At 35.4% G+C, this 19,789-nt stretch overlaps 2 protein-coding genes across 3 annotated transcripts in view; one reads left to right on the forward strand and one right to left on the reverse strand.

Annotated features, from left to right (window-relative positions):
* Positions 1-19,789, reverse strand: part of Mat1 (CDK-activating kinase assembly factor) — a 242,377-nt gene that overhangs the window by 152,486 nt on the left and 70,102 nt on the right. The window lies entirely within an intron of this gene.
* LOC136835374 (discoidin domain-containing receptor 2-like) overlaps positions 4,331-19,789 on the forward strand; it is a 153,493-nt gene continuing 138,034 nt past the window's right edge. Inside the window, exon 1 of the mRNA XM_067098834.1 lies at positions 4,331-4,749. The gene's annotated coding sequence lies outside the window, so the exon portion shown is untranslated. The remainder of the gene's footprint in view (positions 4,750-19,789) is intronic.

The following is a 19,789-nucleotide window of genomic DNA, read 5'->3' on the forward strand; positions in this document are numbered from 1 at the left end:
ATGTTGCCTTCAGCAAAATTATATTTATTGCTTTATGTGTGGCACGTTGACATTGTCCCAAGATGGATAAAGCATGGATCTTGATTTTTGTTAACTCACGTATTTGAAAACGGCGTTAACTTTACATCATTTTTGAATTACATAGTAAGAGTTGGTCCTAATAATCTTCTAACCAAAAATGAAAAATAAAATACATTACACCATTAACATATAAAAAACAGTAATGATAACTACCGTAAATTAATAGAAAAACAATAACTACGGTGATAATTAATATTATAATTTTACTTAAAAACCGCTTCCTTTAAGAAGATGGAGCTCCAGAAAAAAAATGCACTGGAGCCAGATTTATTCTTTAAAACTGAATCATTGACGAATCTCTTAAAAAGGAAATGGACTTCACAGCGTCAACCTTTTTTATATATACCATGCGATTCACTCCTATCTTCCGCAGAAAGTGCGACTCACGGATAATACCTTTCATTTTAACACTTCCTTCACCCTGTCAATCAAGCTTATTCTAGGTCTGTCTCCCTTTCATGACTTCCACCTAATAAGCTTGCTTTCTTTTCACCAAAATAATTTCTTTCATTCTCCATACATAAACAGACCACCTCTAAACGTACCAATTCATATATTATTTATGCTTAACGTTTTCCAAATTTTCGCTAAATTTTATTTTAAAATTTATTTTAGTAGCTTTCAGTTTTTTTTTCATTTAGACGTCTTCCCGTTGCAAGTGATGCCCCAGCTAGTTTTCGTGATGAGAATGCTAGTCCCATTCATCAAGTCACCGATAATTAACCTCAGTCAGGTGTCGAATTAAAAGGTCACCGATAATTAAATTATTATTATTCAATCATTAAAATAATAATAAGGCCTTGTCTATCAGTAAAATAATAATAATAATAATAATAATAATAATAATAATAATAATAATAATAATAATAATAATAATTATTATTATTATTATTAAATTATCAATCCGAAGATGAACCCTATTCACGTGAAACAAGACCACATGAACCACTGACATGAGATTCAAGCTCCCAAAGAATATAGTGTTCAATGAAAAGAAGTAACAGAAGGTAATAAGAAATACAGAATGAAGAGATCAGTGGTAGAAACGAAAAAATAATTTAACAAAACCAAAAATGAATCGATAAAAATGTAAGTAAAATACAAGGAGAAAGGGTACAATGGAGCACATTTTGCTTTAACTTATGAGGTTCCCATTCTACAACATAGCACAGTCCAGCGGTGTGAGGAATAAAGGACCTCTGGAACTGAGAAGTTCGACAGCGAGACACATTTACTGCATATTGGTGCTGCTGTTCAGCAAAACTGATCGCTCTCGGCAAGAAAAGAGGACCAGGGATCAATTGTGATTGTTAAAGATCTCTGTTGAAATACAACTTTTGAAAAATTGACAAACAAGAAACCATCCGTCGATGGTCAAGTCATAACTGCTAATGTAAGAAACAGAAATCTACCAACACGAATAAAACAGATAAAACAAATATGGTTTCATTATTATTACACAGGGTTCAAAATATTTGCGCGAGTCCTCCCAATATCGCGTTCTTCCAAGCCTGCTTATCTGTTCCAGTGCCAAGGTTCTTCAAAACCCCTTCCACGAAATTTGGTACATTTGGGGTTTTGTCATTCAGAAAGTGAGAAATATCGGAAGTGAGCACACTCTTTCCTACCTAAGTGTCTGTTGTACTGTTAATTTTCAGATGAATAATCCAGTTTACCTGCCATTATCTTATATTACATCATATTTGTTAGCTTAATTATAGTCAGGTTTCTACGTCTTGGTATGCGACAAACAACTGTGTTTCCTTAAATGACTGAATAGATTTATCCACTTCGGATTCAAACGTATGATGTTCCAAGGATGATCTTTTCACGGGAAAATGTGAATGATAAGTATTTTTATTCATTTGAATCAATTTCATTGTTTACGTCATCGCTTAAGTATTTTGAAATGAAAATAAGCAAAAATGCGGCCCATCAAAATTAACCAAATCTCATTCAGAAAGCTTTGCTTCTGCAGAAAGTAATAATCAAAGAATGAAAGAACAGCCACTCCATAATTAACTCGAACAAAAGAAATCAATAACAGCAACCATATAAAATGTACTTCGTGTTGTTTGTATTTCACCTTTTGAGACCAATCCCTGTTTACAATTACCTTTATTTGGTTGTTTTGGACCCAGTAATAATTCACGTTTCTTGATGTTTATTAAGATCTCGTTCCGTTTATTTGAAAACACCACTCCAACTGCATTCTTTAAACATTCAACTCGTCGGTATAAATATTTATGAAATAAACGAGGTTTCCGGTCGTTTAATTTCGATACACACACACAGACATATGTATGTGTGTGTGTGTGAAATCACGATTATCAGGTGATTTATATAAGCAGATGTACCATGGGTTTCGTCTTTAATTATGTAAGACACTTACCCAGTATTCCATTTTTTCTGTGGTAATTTGCATATATATATATATATACACATATATATATATATATATATATATATATATATATATATATATATATATAATATAACAGTATATATAATATATATAACGTGTATATATATATATATATATATATATATATATATATATATATATATATATATATATATATATATATATATATATACATATATATATATAATAATATATATATATATATATATATATATATATATATATATATGCATATATAATTTTTTATCACTCAAATATCTCCATATACAAGTTCAAAAGCCTGTGCGGCGTATATACCCTAAGGGTATTGGCACACGATGTTCCTAAGCGCAATCTTTCCTTTATTTCCATTACAGAATATGTAAATAAACGGAGGGCCAAATGGCTTTACAAATGAAAGGCGTTCCGCCTCCTTTTCCGAAATATCAGAGGGGAGTCTCTGCTGACCCACCACCGTCACGTGTTGTCAGAAGCTGCCAGATATAAACACCAAGAAGAAGTTTATAGTACGGTGCCTGGTTTCTGTCTTTTACTGCTTGAGGCACTGATATCGGCAGCCCCACTCGAAATTCTCTCCGTCCCCTCGCTCCTGCCCCTGCTACTGCTGCGTCTGCTGCTGCTTCTGCTGCTGCTGCTGCTGCTGCTGCTGCTGCTGCTGCTGCTGCAGGCTTTCCCCTTTTCGCTTCATCCCTCAGCTTTATCTCAAGGATACGGCCGAACACGCTTACACTTACGACGTTAATATTCTTCCAGCCTTTCTACGTTTCCCCTTTCTCTCTCTCTCCGGTCCAGGTCGCAAAAATAAACAGATAAACAAAAGAAATGGTTTCTGGTGAATGAACGCCTAAATAAGGGAAAGGAGCCAAAATATAAGAGGAGCATATAACCCCGTTGTTGTATGTATATGTGTCTCTTCTTAGAAAGTGAAGCCTACAGAAGAGAAGCATGCCATCTTTATTACACGGGTTGCACCACGTCGTAAATAATCAAGGCAAGGCACCTGTGTATCTCACATTCGTCCCTACATATGAAATCATTTACTAAGAATGACCTGGTGAGATCCCTGATAAGGTTGACTTCGGGGGATCTGGGATGTGGTGAGATCCCTGATAAGGTTGACTTCGGGGGATCTGGGATGTGGAATTCCTGAGTACCCGACGGATGATTGAGCCACGTCAAAGGAAATGATCTGTAAAAAATGTAAGTATTACAGATGGTGAAACGCGCTCAAAATAATAATAATAACAATAAAGATGATTAGGTTTTGGTACTTGATTAATCGGTTTGAAAGAGAAACAAAGCGAGATAGTCCGGAATATGACGACCTGATGAAACGATGAAAAAGTATGCGACGGATGCCCACCCGTCCAAGAGACTTCCTGGCAGTATAGAGGTCAAAGATTCTTAATCTATTTATCAACAAAGTATAAAAATACCTTAAATATACTTGAAAGAAAATTCGAATGAATAACGGAATACTGATTATATAAAAATTTAACTTTATAATTATTCCGTTAAATGATTGTGGTTTTTAAACTTATCTTTGTTGCTAAAATGCGGGAACTTAAATGTTGCTCAATGACTCGATAACAAGCTGTGGGATCGATTTCCCCTTGGCGACTTCGTGGCGAACTGGATATCGGTCGTCGAAACCGTCCAAATCAATTTTTTTTCCCTTGAAAGAATCCGTGCTGTTCCTTGATTACCTCACACGTAATATTACAATGACCGACAGAGAGGTCGAGGTTTAGGTTCGATCGGACGGAGATGAGGGAGAAGAGTCAGCTGGAGCGAAGGAGAGCGAGAGAAAATGACTCCTCTCTCAGTATCGGCCCGACAACCGCGAGTGTAGGTTGTGTCGCTCCTGCTGCCAGTCCCCGTTCAGTGTATGCACCGACTAGAGTGTACCGGAGATGAGTCTGTGTGCAGGCTTCAAGTCCAGCGGATACTAGTGGGATGTTTGTTGAATAATTCATGTTGCCATGCTCGTTAAAATGTTTCTTTAGAGAAAATTACACGGATTTTACTTTTAAAGTGTTACGAACGCAAATGGGCGTGTGCTTTCTTTTTTTTTTTTGAGCATTGCTTGAAAGAACGTCACCGTCACATGAACCTGCACGGCCAGGGCAATCAAGACGAGTGCTAACGTTCAATAGAAAAATAAAAGAATGCTGTTGGACTTATTTCATTCAATGAATAAAAGTGTCCTAAAAGCTTTCACCAGAACCTTCAAAGAGAACAAGGTGAGTTAATGCTGCTTCCCTATAATTATGCAAATGATGAAAGGTAATATTTCCCTGACAATGCAAATTGAGGTATCAAGTCATTCGTTTTTTTTTTTTTTATTGAATTCCACGATGATTTTTCATTTTCTCTTTTATCACTATCATAATTGAAAAATTTATGAGAGCCGGTTTGATAGGAAAATCGAACCAACGCGTTTCATGACAGGTAAGGACGAGTAAAGTAACTCGAGATAATTTTCCATTAGGGCTGTTAATAATTTTGACCTATTCCAGTAACGTCACTTTAAATCAGGAGCGTTTATAAGTTAGAACGATTTTATTCATTGTATCCGCTAACAATATAAACTTATAAAATACCCTAAAACCATCCTACAATTCGTTTCTGCAAATGTTAAGCTTAAATTAATTCTGCTGCTACTACTTCAACGGCTACTACTACTACTACTACTACTACTACTACTACTACTACTACTACTACTGACATCATCACTATCAAAAATAATTTTAGAAATTCATATTGACAATAGTAATAAATATGTATGTTACTGTGAAGAACAACAACCGAGGAGTAATTACAACTCGGGCAAAAGTAACAGTAATATCCCGGACATACAGTAGCTTTAATCACAACCCAAAATTGAAGCGGATATTCCGTAGGTTTTCGCAGTTTTCCCTTTTTTTTCCATCTTAAATCCGTGTTAGGTGATGTTAAGGGAAATTCATTGCATTTGCCCAAAAATGCAACATATTAAGCCACAAACGTTATTCTGTCAAGGTAAACCTCAGCCTGACATCCCTATACGCACACTCTTCCTTTTCGTCCCGCTGCCAGTCGAGATGAAGTGATTCTGCGTAACGATAGCTGAGGTCGCGACCAAGTTATCATACATATTATATTATTACTTCCATTGGTATTATTCTTGAGTTGCTGCCTTATTCTTGTAAGCATTTTCGTGAGGCTAAATAGTTGTGTAAGTCCTCATGACACTTAAACAATCCGAGATTTGCAAGATTAAAAAGTGACTGTCACTAGGGGAATGACAAAATGCCGGTTGCTACCGAGGTGTACAGAACCATTGGAAAGTGTGCGCTTCTCAAAAATACAGACCCCTTGTCACAAATACTGGAAGGAACGACATCCTAAATTTCGATCGACGCCTTAACTTGGGTTAACCGTGATAATCACCACTATTAACAGTGTTACACACACAAGTGAGGGATGTGGAGAATTAGGCAAAAAATGGTAAATCATCATTATTAAAGGACGTTTTTAGTTTTGGATTAACACGTCGTGAAATTTTATCAACTAAGTAATGTATTTAGCAAATTTTTTTCTGGCGCTGAACCCTGATATTGTCACCAAATTTGTCGATTTTATAACATGTAAAAGGATGACGGTGGACATATTTTGAATATGATTTCTCTAACATACAACTGTACGGTAAAACATTTATGAATGATAGCTTCAAAGGTTAAACATAACTTTCAAAGTCTCTTTTTATAAATGCTGATGTACAATTTTATAAACGCAGTATCTTTCAATGTATTTGTATGGAAGTTTCATACTAGAATAAATAAAAGCGTATGTGTAGCCTGTTCAACTCATCAAAGCCATAAACGTGACTCCTGCAAGAAGCTATCCGTAGCAATTTGAACTGTGAAGCAGCCTAATGGAACCACGGCTAGACAGATCTGAGGTTTCATACTAGCCCTGAAACTGTTTTGAAGCAAAAAACCTTGTGGAAATATTGCAATATCTCACTTGAATCTGAGAAATCTGTACGTTCGAACGCCATGACGTGCTTATGCATTCCATCAGCACCTGGCATTCGGTAACTGTTGTCTTAGGTTATTGAGACGATCCAGTAAAGCTACAAATTCTTTCTCTCGATATAGTTTTGACAATCTCCTGTAGTTCTACCTGATTAGTAAACTGGGCCGCGACGTTATCTAAGGGGCTCTTGTGTAAATTCTTGGCAAATCCGAATTTGATCTCTGCGTTTTCTGGTCCGGTTTCCTGCCTTTCAGACTTAATTGCCATCTTTAATTTCATTTCATCAATACTTTCCCCTGAAAGAAAAATTTTGTAACCTTAACCAAATTCTCTTGTGCGAGTTGACTAAGTTCTAATAGACCTTTTCTTCCTCTTAATCTACATTTTCGAGAAATTTGAATTAAAACCTAAGGCTTTAAAGAAACCACTTCCTTGGAAAAATTTTCATCATTTTACGGTTTACAAGTTCCTAAAATCCACGCTTCTGAGTAACAACATATTAGGTTTCTTTTTGTACCTAAAAACAAACCACCCAACTCAAATCTAACACACCCAAAAAAAATATATACCCTCTAAAACTACGCGACTTGAAGCCGCCACAGTTGTACAAATTAAACAGAGAGTCCATTTGCCTGTTTGTGTTTATCAAACAAGCTTGTTAGGACAAGGGTCTGACCCAGGTACCGTACAATTCTTGTAATGCTTCACATCGTTTGTTCTTGTATTGTTACGTGCTAATGAAGTCCCCCAGAATTTATGGAAAAATTGCCTTTGGTTCTCAATTACTTTTGGAAATTAAGTTGGAAATTATGAATAATGTTGGTTGCCAAGTAAAATGGTAAAAACTGGAGGTAGGGGAACGTTTAACACTTTCACATTATCATGTTAAAATTACATACAATATATATATATATATATATATATATATATATATATATATATATATATATATATATATACATATTTTTTTCTTGGACATTCATGGATTTGAAAAGTTAAAGAACGAATTTCTTTATAAATAAATAAACTTATATATATATATATATATATATATATATATATATATATATATATATATATATATATATATATATATATATGTATGTATAACTAATACATTGTCAAAGAAAAGTATACTTACATTATATATGTGTATATATATATGTATGTATGTGTCTGTGTGTGTGTTTGTCAAGTGTGTTGTGTATATACACACAAACACACACACACATATATAATGCAAATTACATTTTCTTTGACACCCTTAAGTTCAAAATTTATAGGATGAACTTTGTCACATATATAAAGCCACGAATTTTCACTTAGACTAATATCGAATTCACTTTGCCCTGGGAATAACTTATACCCAAAGAGGATTAAGTATGTCCATTTGCCCCGGCCAGGATCCAACCTTTGCCTTTTGAATCTATGGCTTTTTAGTGCCGAATATATAAGTCTCACATTCTTATGAACCAAACCTAACAGACATAGGTTCGAATTTAGGGCGGGGCAAATGGACTGTTGTACGTAATTCCCTTTTGGTGAAAGTTATTCTCAAGGAATAGTAAATTCAATGTTAAAAGGGCAGTTGTAGTTTAATATCTGAAAATAGAAAATAGTTATGAGTGCATAAGTAACAAAACGATATATATATATATATATATATATATATATATATATATATATATATATATATATATATATATATATATATATATATATATATATATATATATATATATATATATGTGAGTGTGTGCGTATGTATTTATATATAGATACTCTTCTTATAGATACATACTCACATCACATAAATATATATATATATATATATATATATATATATATATATATATATATATATATATATATATATATATATATATATATATATATATATGTGTGTGTGTGTGTGTGTGTGTGCGTGTGTGTCTGTGTTCTGAAAACAAAGGCATATCTTTTCTTTGATACCGTGAACTGCGTACAGTAATTAAAAGCTCAGCCTTCCCACGTCTAAATGCACTGTTGGTAGAAGTAGCTTTATGGTTGAAATACAATACTATAATCTTAAGTTGAAGCCAGGACGGGTCTTACTTTGGTAAGCTTTTGAGAACGTCCTTAGTCTTGAATCTATTTCCGAAAGTTCGTGAATGGACTAAACTTATTTGGACGAAAATTTCAATTTCATTGCCAGAGGTTTCGAATATTATACAGATCAGTGCCTTTATATGTTTGTATTTATCAATGATAACTGATTGGAATGCTTCTGAACTCAACCTTGGAACATGATTTGAACCCTAACGATCGTACAATATGCATCATTATCAATAATAAAAACTCTGGTGTTAGAGCATCTCGAATAATATGAGACATTTGGACACTGAGCCCATACATCTGTGACCAAGTCCGGTTCTCTTACTGGCTCCCATTCTTCTTCTCTAATCTCCTCTCGTTATTTCTGGACCCTTCAGCTGCAGTTCCTTCAGCGCAACTACTGTGTACTTCTTACTCGCCACTTATCTGTCATCAGTCTCTTTTTGGAATAATAAATCGTCATTACTAACCCCGTCTCTCCTTGTCACTTTACCGTCACTTTTATCAATGCTTGTGATCCGTCTCTCCCCAGCCTCCTGAAATCCTTTTTATTCTTATTCCCTGAGCTTGTTCTTATCGAAGCCTCCCTCTCCCCCCACCCCTCGTCTCCCCTACCTCACCAAAACGAGGAGGAGAGGAGAGGGATGAGGGTGTAGTGAGACAGAGAAGACAGATTACTCTCCACTTGTAAACACTACCTCACACTCTGTTTTTCTGCTTATGAATTATATCTGGGTGGAGTCGCACTAACGCGCAAGCCAATGGGGACTCGAACATGGGGGTTGGATCTTCCTGGTTTATTGAGAGAAAGATAAATAGGATGTATGAGAGAGAGAGAGAGAGAGAGAGAGAGACTCTGCGTCTTGTTCGTCATTAGTATTAACTCACACTGAAACATTTTATTCGTTTCATGTATATTATGTATAAAACATGGAACTTCTATTTTTGTATTATATACAGTACATTATATATATATATATATATATATATATATATATATATATATATATATATATATATAATATATATATATATATATATATATATATATATATATATATATATATATATATATATATATATATATATATGTATGTGTGTGTATATGTATATACAAAAATATAAGAGATCCACACCTAAAAAGTAGTTAGCAGTACACTATCCATAGCCGACGATGCATTTTGTACATGTTACTCATCGACAGATTATTACTGAAAAATCAGTACCTATTCAAAAATAGCTGCCCAAATATACAAGGCCATTTACATACTAACTAAATATAATTAAAAACAAGACAATATATCAAAAGAAAATATTAATACGGATATCATAGGCTTGTTTACTTTTGTTATCAATGTATATACATTAAACATATATATATATATATATATATATATATATATATATATATATATATATATATATATATATATATATATATATATATATATAAAGTGTCATATTCTGCGGGGATGCAAGCAAAAAAAAGCCTATTTACAGTAAGGGATAAATCAATAAACGACATGGAACTTTGCAGCTTGCCCTTTATTGCGAATGCAGTTCTGTGCAGAAACGAATCCACATCAAGAGCATTTATCAAAGACCGATTTCCAAACACCTCTTGCCACTGGATTTCTCGTAATGGCGGAGCCCCCATCAAAGTATTTTGCAAGGCTGCTAGCCATGACAGCACAAAAGAAGGATTCTGAGCTGGAATGCTTTGATCCGCAACGAATTTCTATAAACGGTCAGTGGTAAAGTTAAGGCATTAAGTTCTGGTTAGGGATTAATTGCGGTCGGATGGTGTATTATTTGAGTAATCATTATACTTGTTATTGTCATAATTTTTATTATTTGTACTTTCAGCATTACTATTTATTATAACTTTGCACCACGCAAAATGTGTATATTTTATATGTATGTATGTGTGTATACATATTCATATACATGCACACATATATATGTATGTATACGTATACATACACACACACACACACACACATATATATATATATATATATATATTATATATATATATATTATACATACATACACATACACTTTACGTAAGTCAGTCCCTCTTTAGGAAGAGCGTTTCACCACCCCGTGGGGACAGAGCTTCTCTTTTAACTTGAGAATCTCATTTAAATAAGATTACGAATCCTAACAACTCTTTTCAGAATATTAAAACACCACACAATCAAGCAAGGTTCCAAATACTCGACAGCACAGCTCACAGAAACATCGTCATAATCCGTTTCTCTACCTATTCTTGCACTCCCTCGTTGCCGCAGGATACTCGATATTCAATAATTATTGTCCTCGCTGCGTGTAGTTCCGCTTTTTACTTATGTAATATTCCATGCTTCTATTAAGTCATACAATGCAGCTGAGAAAGTTCTCTCAATACTAGTGAGTTTTTTGAAAAACGCATTCACATCGTAATTCCAAGACCATTTACAAAAACCTAAAAGCGAGCTGAGTTTTTAATACTTTGTCACGTAAATAACGTGAAGTGCTTTCAGTAGTAAGAGAGAGACATAGTGCACTGAATTTTCTCGATTGTAGGTCAATATTGAGAAATCAGATTAACAAATAGTGCTACAAAGGTGTACAATTTGACTGGAAATCATCTCCAGTTTTAAATATTATTGTCTGCAGTGGTCAAAAAAAAAAAAATCATATTGATGGTGATAATTTAATTAAGTAATATCTATACTTATCTGGAATTATTAATTTCTCGAAATACATTTCTTTATCCTACTATACGTTCTTTCTCATTTTCTAGTGACTGTAAAGCCAAAATGACTACATGTCCTAAAAAGAGTGTGTGATTTGTAATTTCAGTTTTTATCCACAATCGTCTGATGATCACCCTTTTCATTAATCACTACTGTTACGAAAAGCTGGAAAAGTAAACATGACTGTTTACGCCATACAATGAGCTTCTCCTCTTCAAAGGATTCCAATTCTTTCGGAAGGTTTTCTTCCTGGAAAAATACCTTGACTCCTATAGAAAGTCAATGTTTTTCATATGACTTTTAGATACAACTTTGCGTTCAAGTTGGTTTTATAAGTGACTTGCAAGTACAGGATTATGCTTTGAGACGTCATTTTTCAAGAGGATGGTGTTGCTACACCGAGAAATTTTCTCTATTTATGAGAACAATAAATATCTTGCAGATGACGGCATTCTATTTCAGTAATAGTAAATCTTTAATGACCGCGTTCTAAGATGCAGGAAAAGACTAGAAATGGTCGGTTCATTTTCATCTTATATTATTGGTGCAAGTTATGTCGACAAGCCACTGAATATTTGGCATACAGTTATAAATAATATTCATGATGATAAGAACATTTAAACTATTATGACTACTGCTGATTATAAGGGTATAAATTTTTATTCCGTATCTTGTACCATTATACATTCTTAACGTTTCTTTGCGCATGGCTGTGTGTTTTTGGCAAATAATCGTAAAGTGAACATAAATAACAGCAAGAGAAAAAAGGAGAAAAACGAATTTTTTTTTAGGAAAATGGGGCATACAGTTAACTATATTCATATCTGAATTTGCAATACCATGAGCTCTGTTCTCCCAGAAACCTGCATTTTCAACTTGAGGCTACTCACACGAAGGTACTGTTTACATTCCACGCTAATCAGAAAGAACAATCCCAGTTGCAGTGAATCCGGATGCAGCGTCGTCAACATTTGTCTTATAAAAGGACTTCTAATCTCATGAAGGAGTATTGGCATTAGGGAGGGAGATAACGGAGATTGATAACGCTATTAAAGGCAGGGCCTTCGATATAGGGGAGTTATCAAACGGCCATCCGTCTTAGTCTGTGACGCTATCGTTGCATCAATATCGTCGTCGCCTACACAGGCAGACCTTTTCCTACGGAGATGCTGTAGATCTGGGGATCAATCGTGGGCCACCGCCTTCCATGTCAAGACTTTACCTTAGATAATGGTGTTATGTCCACAGCCTCATCATCCCTCCACTGTCTAGTTTAGTTTCACTTCTGACTTGGAGTTTAACTTACATTATTTTAAGAAATCAAAAAATATGATCGGTTATCTTCATGCGCCCCATCACTGTACTTCTCTGTTAGCTTCTGTAATGAACAGGTAACAATATGTGAGGGTTCAACACAAACACACTTACACACACACATACATACATACATACATACATACATACATATATATATATATATATATATATATATATATATATATATATATATATATATATATAAAATAGTGTGTATGTGTGTGAGGTTAATAAAACTGTATTTATCAAAACACATAGACCTCTTTAAAGCGCCAGTGACCAAGCCAACATTGTATCTTCGTAAATTTTAATAAATGCAGTTTTGTATATCTGTGTATATTTTTCAAACATTACTTTGTGCCTATTATTTCTCTCTCTCTCTCTCTCTCTCTCTCTCTCTCTCTCTCTCTCTCTCTCTCTCTCTCTCTCTCTCAGCTTCACCTTAATTATCTAATTTCCACTGAGGTAATAGCTAACCCATATTCAACATCTCAAATGCATTTCTGCTGAAGTAAACTATAACATTATATATATATATATATATATATATATATATATATATATATATATATATATATATATTATATACTGTATATTATTAATCAATAAAACATGGTGTAAACACGTTTCCTGTGCACTCCTTAAACATTGGTAACCTTACTCAATATTCAGTTATAACTTTAATTATATGGAGATGAAAAAGAAACAACCACATGGGCACAACACGAGCTGTAACACTAAAGTAAGTAATGCTGTTATCGGTTTGATTATTTCAAAGATATGCCCTGATTCTTTATAATTCATTTCATTTATGACTTTGCATTTTGAAATATGAAGGTCAATATTAGTATCAATATATTCATTTCATTACAAAACTACCTATAACTTTGATGACGTGCAATCATTTTCGACTGTAGGCAATAATAGCTTTACTCATTGCTTTACTTAAAATAAGGTCAAAATTCTTTAGGTATTACTTGTAAACACGATATCAAAGTTACGACTGGACTGATAAATCTCACGATTCCTTAAACCAACATATACAAGAGGAAATCCCTCAGTACTGTTTTTACCCTTTGCCCTCCCTAAAAAATGAGGTTAACCATTTTACTATCATATACAAGAAAAGGGCGCATACCCTACCAGATAATCCCTGTGATGTGTATCTGGGTTTCATCTATAAATTCTCCCAAGCTGCTAACTACACGTCAACACCTGTCTAACCTTCATTATAAAAAGGGACAAGAAGAAAGAATCGCTTAAAGATAAAAAGGCTTCCACTTTCAGGGAGGAAAAACAAAAGAGCGCGAACGCCAAAAGCCCAATAGCAAAGGAATGAAATTCATTACTGGTGGAGAGAGCGAGAGAGGCTTTTATCTAAAACGGAGGCCATTTATATCTCGTCTCCCTCTGAGCTCAGACCAGCGGGAGTCATTAAAACTCTCCAGTCAAAAAATAAAAGTGACACCCAGAGCTGATAAGGCAACTATACTGTGTTTTTACCTTTCTTTACGAGTTAATATATAGTTGAGGAAAAGGGTGGCCGACAGGCGTCTGAAGGTTTTCCACTTCCGAAGCATTCAAGGAAGTTTTTTCCAAGTTGTACAAGTCACTTAAATTAGTATAATCCCAAGCCAAGATTTTTACTCCGCTACTTTTCTAGTGATACTGACAACTCAGTAATTTTGTAACACTTACGAAGAAAACTTACTATATTTCCAGTAACTGTATAACGAAAGATTTTTTTTAACAAGTAAAAATTTAAAAATATAACTTCAAAAAATGGACATACGCGAGCTGGTCTTTCAAGTACCTACCAGACTACTCAGACTGCCATCTCTACCGTTTCCTTTCTTATCGCCTAATCGTTTATTAGATCTTGTTCAACAGACCGCAACAGTTCGAATGCTTGTTCATGTATCCGGGGAGTATCATTAACAATACATCACGCTCACGCAAACACCGACCAGGTCTGTTATCTCCCTGTGTTTCGATGCTCTATAAATCAAACTGACTACTGTTTCTGCTATTCTTTTTCCATCCAGATACACCGCAAGTTTTGCACTGTAAGCATTACTATAAGTTGTTTGCAGGGTCCCTTCGGCCCCTGGCTGCACCCACTTTTTAGCGTTCTTCCTTTACCTGAATTTCCATTTTGCTGTCCAACCTCTTCAACTCCCTCTCAAGCCCTGAGTGGCTGAAAGTGCCCCAGTGCTTGGCTATAACCAAATTTTCATAAATCAAATCAAATCCTGTCAGACACATTTTGAAGACAAATTCTTGTATAGGTTCAAGCAAGGAAGTCATTCTTTATTTCTCATTATATATTCCAACAAAAATTTGAATATGGAAATTTTGGTGCAGACTTACTGCACGGTCAGAAACCACAGGATGGGTCTGATTCGGTGGCGTTTCCGACAGTTGTTGAAGTGACTGGACTGACTCGCTGAAAGATTGGAGATTTTAAATGTTTTGTTATATTTGGATCAAAATACAAACAGATATAGACCTGTATATATGTTCATATCTTGGAGTAATTAGTGTGCAAAAGATTATGATTGCATCCTCAGAATTACTGGAGAACTTAATTTTTTTGGGGACAAGATATATGTCCCATTTAAAAAATGTTTGGACAAATTTACAAAAAGTTCCGTTACATTTTTTTTTTTAGTTTACTTCGTATGATTTTTCGTCATTATATAATTTTATAGTTTTTTCCACTAAACTTAGCCTACACTAGAACTCTGTTTTCTGATTTTCAATAAAGAAAAGATTAACAAGAAGTAAGAGGGCTATGCTGGTCTTTAGTCTATGCTTACGTTTATTACACCGCTTCGGAAGCTAAACTATAATTGAAAGGGGGAGAATTCGTCATGCCAACCTGTTCCACTAATAACCTATCGATTAGCGATGGTTAACCCTTACAAAACGCTTTTCTGCAGCTTGGCCCAGCGCACATTATGCCCAAGGCAGTATCTTGGATAACTAACTTGGATATAATCATAATTATGTGCCTGCGGTCGAAACTATGAATAGACACTGCATCTGCATGGTTACCTACTGCCAAGGACACTAAAGTAGTTGTTCGTAAAGAGAGAGAGAGAGAGAGAGAGAGAGAGAGAGAGAGAGAGAGAGAGAGAGAGAGAGAGAGGAGAAGTTAGAGAGAGGCTCGTCGAAGTTATAAAAGATAAAATTTTTATATTTGCTTTTGAAAATGTTTACTTCGATCCACAATTTGAAATCTAACTGCTATTGCAATGGGTTGTAGAAATACGCCAGAAATAGGTCACAATTACATAAGAATAGAAACTTTCCTCTAATTTGCTTTACAAACGATCTGATACTGAAAGAAAATTCAAAGAAAGCTCGCAGAAAATAACATATATGAACGTTAATAAAGCGCCTAGCCTTCTACCAGACTACCTTTGCTGCCCAGTCAAAGATCAATTTTTGCAGTTTCCGTTGTTTCTGCTGCTTTCTTTCTTTCTTGCTTGCAGTCCGCAACATGCAACTACACAAAGAGAAAAGATATGCAGCATTGTTCTCAGCAACAATGATACCCCCAAAACCCCACCCCTTAAAACCCAAACAAGCAACGACGTCTGTTCAAGGTTTGTATTTTACTCGCTTATTTTAAATCCTGTGCAATGACAGTCTTGTTGCAAGGCCCAGACCATTGCATAAACACAGGACCTACACAATGAAGATTTATCAAGTGCACCGAGTCATTTACAAACACCAACAGCCGGTATTTGAATACAGAGATAAGAGGCAAAGAAATAATATGATAAAAAAAAAGTCTCATAAAAACAGTAGGATTGTCTTCAGATTCTCTGAGCCGTGGCGCATACAGAGTTAACATCAAGGAGAGATTATTGCAGTGGAACAAACAATGTGTTTGGGCTGGAAAGGATATAGGTAGAAGATATCTGGAGAGAGAGAGAGAGAGAGAGAGAGAGAGAGAGAGAGAGAGAGAGAGAAACTCTCCAACATCCATCCATACTAAAAATGGGGAAGAAAGGAGAAAAGATTAGCTGGCAAAACAATAGACGCCACCACATTCATCGTTCAGCCGAGAGCTGCATCATTGTGAATGGCGATGAGAGTTACGACAGCATTTTTATCAGACGGCGCCTTTGGCAAGCTCTGCTCTTATGTATTACCTGTTCCAGGAAAACTTCTGTTAAGCTTTGCCCTTTCATAATTCCACATCAAAATAAGCAAAAACTAAAAATAAAGTCCAAAAGTCGTAGGCAGCATTCTAAAATTGGTATCACAAGAGGGAGGAATGTGTCTAATAACTTTTCGTGTAGAGCTAGCCTAAATGTTATTAGCTCAGTCAATTCAGTATATTTCCAAAGCTGTATTCAATAAAAGAATATTATCGCTCGCCATCTTCCACTGCAAGACAAACTATATATTAAATATAATAATTTGCCTAATAAACTACGCTTGAAGTGCAGACACTGTAGCTCATTCTGTGCTGGGAAAATCTCTCAGTGCATGAGTTTTCCATGCTACTCTTGCTATTATCAAAATTATTGTCGAAAATGTTGCATAAAATTACAAAAAACAAGCGAATTTACATATAAACCCTAATAGAGGACCACGGTTCGTTAAGTATTCCAAGATAATATCGGTCTGTATGTTCTCAAGCCAAAGGGAAAAGTATATGTATTTTGATCCGCAGGCCGACGGAGCTTCGGGGTTCCAGCCTTGGTGGCTGTAGGTCTTCCATGCAAGATTTCATATTCCTGGCATTGTAATGTCATTTTTATTTTTTTTTTTTGTTTTTTTGTAGCAAAGGCAGTGCCATGCTTTTGATGCAGCTCTGCACTGGTGTTGTTTTTTCCAAAAGGATGTGCTTCGAGTCCTAGGCGCGGCAAATTTTCCCCATAATATTCTAAGTTATGATTGTTGCAAGTCATCTTCTTATTACGTGTGTAGACCCTGACCTGATTGAAATGGCCTAATGCAAATACAGATTACTATGAATGTTGGTAATTTTTTCAAAACCTCCGGCCTGTGGTTTAGGTGACATGCATCATAACTTAGGTTCACGTTCCTATGTACGCCATCACATGAGGTTTTACAGTGAACCAGCAATATGATCAGATCTTGTTTTGGGAGTGTAGTAAAGAAATTTCCTTTGAATCCTTAGACGTCAGGTTTTTCAATAGAAAAACACATAAGTTCTAAAATACGTTAGTTCCCAAGTAGTTTTTTTTTATAACATAATGGAGTATTTCACCATTTTTAAGCACAATGACGTGGACAGTTTGTCAAAAATTCACTATTATGGTGCATGGCTACTGTCATCTCCTTGTAAAAGTCCTTGAAATTGCATTCACAGAAACTCCGGGTAATATCTTGATCTGCCAAGGCTGTAGTGGCATTTCCTCTGAACTCTGAAGGCTTCAGGTTGAGAGATCGTTAAGTTCCCACAATTTGCATTTCCTGCTTGCATCGAAATCTCCCAACGGATTTTCAGATATCTTATATTCCTGAGATATCACATTATTCCATTAAATTTGGGACCGAGTGAGTATTCTGGCTCACCTGTGTAACGGTAATAAATGGACTCAGTGGCCAGAGTTTTACAAGTTCCTCCATTACACTACAAGTTCCTCGGTGCGCCACTTATCACTTCTCCATTAAGTCACAATTTCCTGGTACGCCATTTCTCCCACTGTGCAGAATCGAACTGAGTGTAAGTCAAGGTACAAAACGTCCTTTCCAAGTCGGTTCAGAAATGCAATCGCACTATCTTTGTAACGAATTACATCTACAAAAAACACTTGAACAGAATAGAATAGAATAGAATAGAATAGAATAGAATATAGAATCTAGGCCAAAGGCCAAGCGCTGGGACATTTGAGGTCATTCAGCGCTGAAACTGAAACTGACAGTTAGAAGGTTTGAAAGGTGTATGAAGAGGAAAACCTTCCAGTTGTACTATAAACTAGGGGCCAAAGGGACGCTGCAAAGAACTTAAGTAACGCCTACAGTGCACTTAATAAGGTGCACTGTCGGCACTACCTTCCTACGGGGACAAAAAACACTCGAACTCCTCGTATCACTTCATACATTCAGACCTGTCGGACGGCTGTTACGTGACGTCACATCCAATTATCATGGTGACATACGCTTTCGATATTAATATGCATGAATCCTTAACATCTATCAAAGTGCTCGATATCTGTGAAACCAGGACGCTTTTAAAATGAATGTCAAGACTCAGTGATCACGCACTTATCACGGCTGATGTGAGGGCATCCAAGAACAAAGAACTAATCCATTTTATGCTAAATTTCAAAGAGCGCTTCAGAAGGCGAATGAGACGCTTTCTCCCGCAGTGCATTAACGAATGCATATTAATGGAATACCTTTGCCTTTTATCGTACTTGAAGAAATGGCATAAACGTGACTTGATAAACAAAGAAGGAGAAGGGTGAAAATGTGAATCAAAGTTTCAACTCCGGTATCGAGATATAATATAAAAATAATAATGGCGAAATAAAAATCGCAGTTACGTGCTTTTAACATCATGAGCTCGCCTAAATCAGGTCTAGGATGGCAGCTAAGCAGGTTCTCTAAGACTCACGGCTGTATAGTGTTTTAATTAAGGTATTTTTATTATGCTAAAAGCACCCTAATGTGAATGTTTTTGATCTACTCAGTATTCAAGTTACTGTGACACATTTTTGCAATTACATTCTTTATAATTCTAAAGACGTCGATAACCTTCTGTAAGCGACCATAAAATGAAGGATAAATGATTTAACTTTTCAGTCTAGAAATATGTACCGTTACGGAATAAGGACGTTAAGCTGAGCTTTTAAACCTGAGGGGAAAAAAGAGAAGAGTAAAATTGTCTGTGATCTCCTTAAAAGCGTATAAGCACAACGACAAAGGGGCAGACGTCGACCTGAGCTTTTAATTTAGCTAATATTGTTTGTTAGCTAAGGACAGCTTTTAAGACGATGCTCCTCTCGTATACGGGGACGATGTCTCCACAATGACCCACCATTAGTGGTGTATTTTGACGTAGCTTGGGGAGAGAGAGAGAGAGAGAGAGAGAGAGAGAGAGAGAGAGAGAGAGAGAGAGAGA

This window comes from Macrobrachium rosenbergii, chromosome 55 (genome assembly GCF_040412425.1).
Source record: "Macrobrachium rosenbergii isolate ZJJX-2024 chromosome 55, ASM4041242v1, whole genome shotgun sequence".
Taxonomy (NCBI): domain Eukaryota; kingdom Metazoa; phylum Arthropoda; class Malacostraca; order Decapoda; family Palaemonidae; genus Macrobrachium; species Macrobrachium rosenbergii.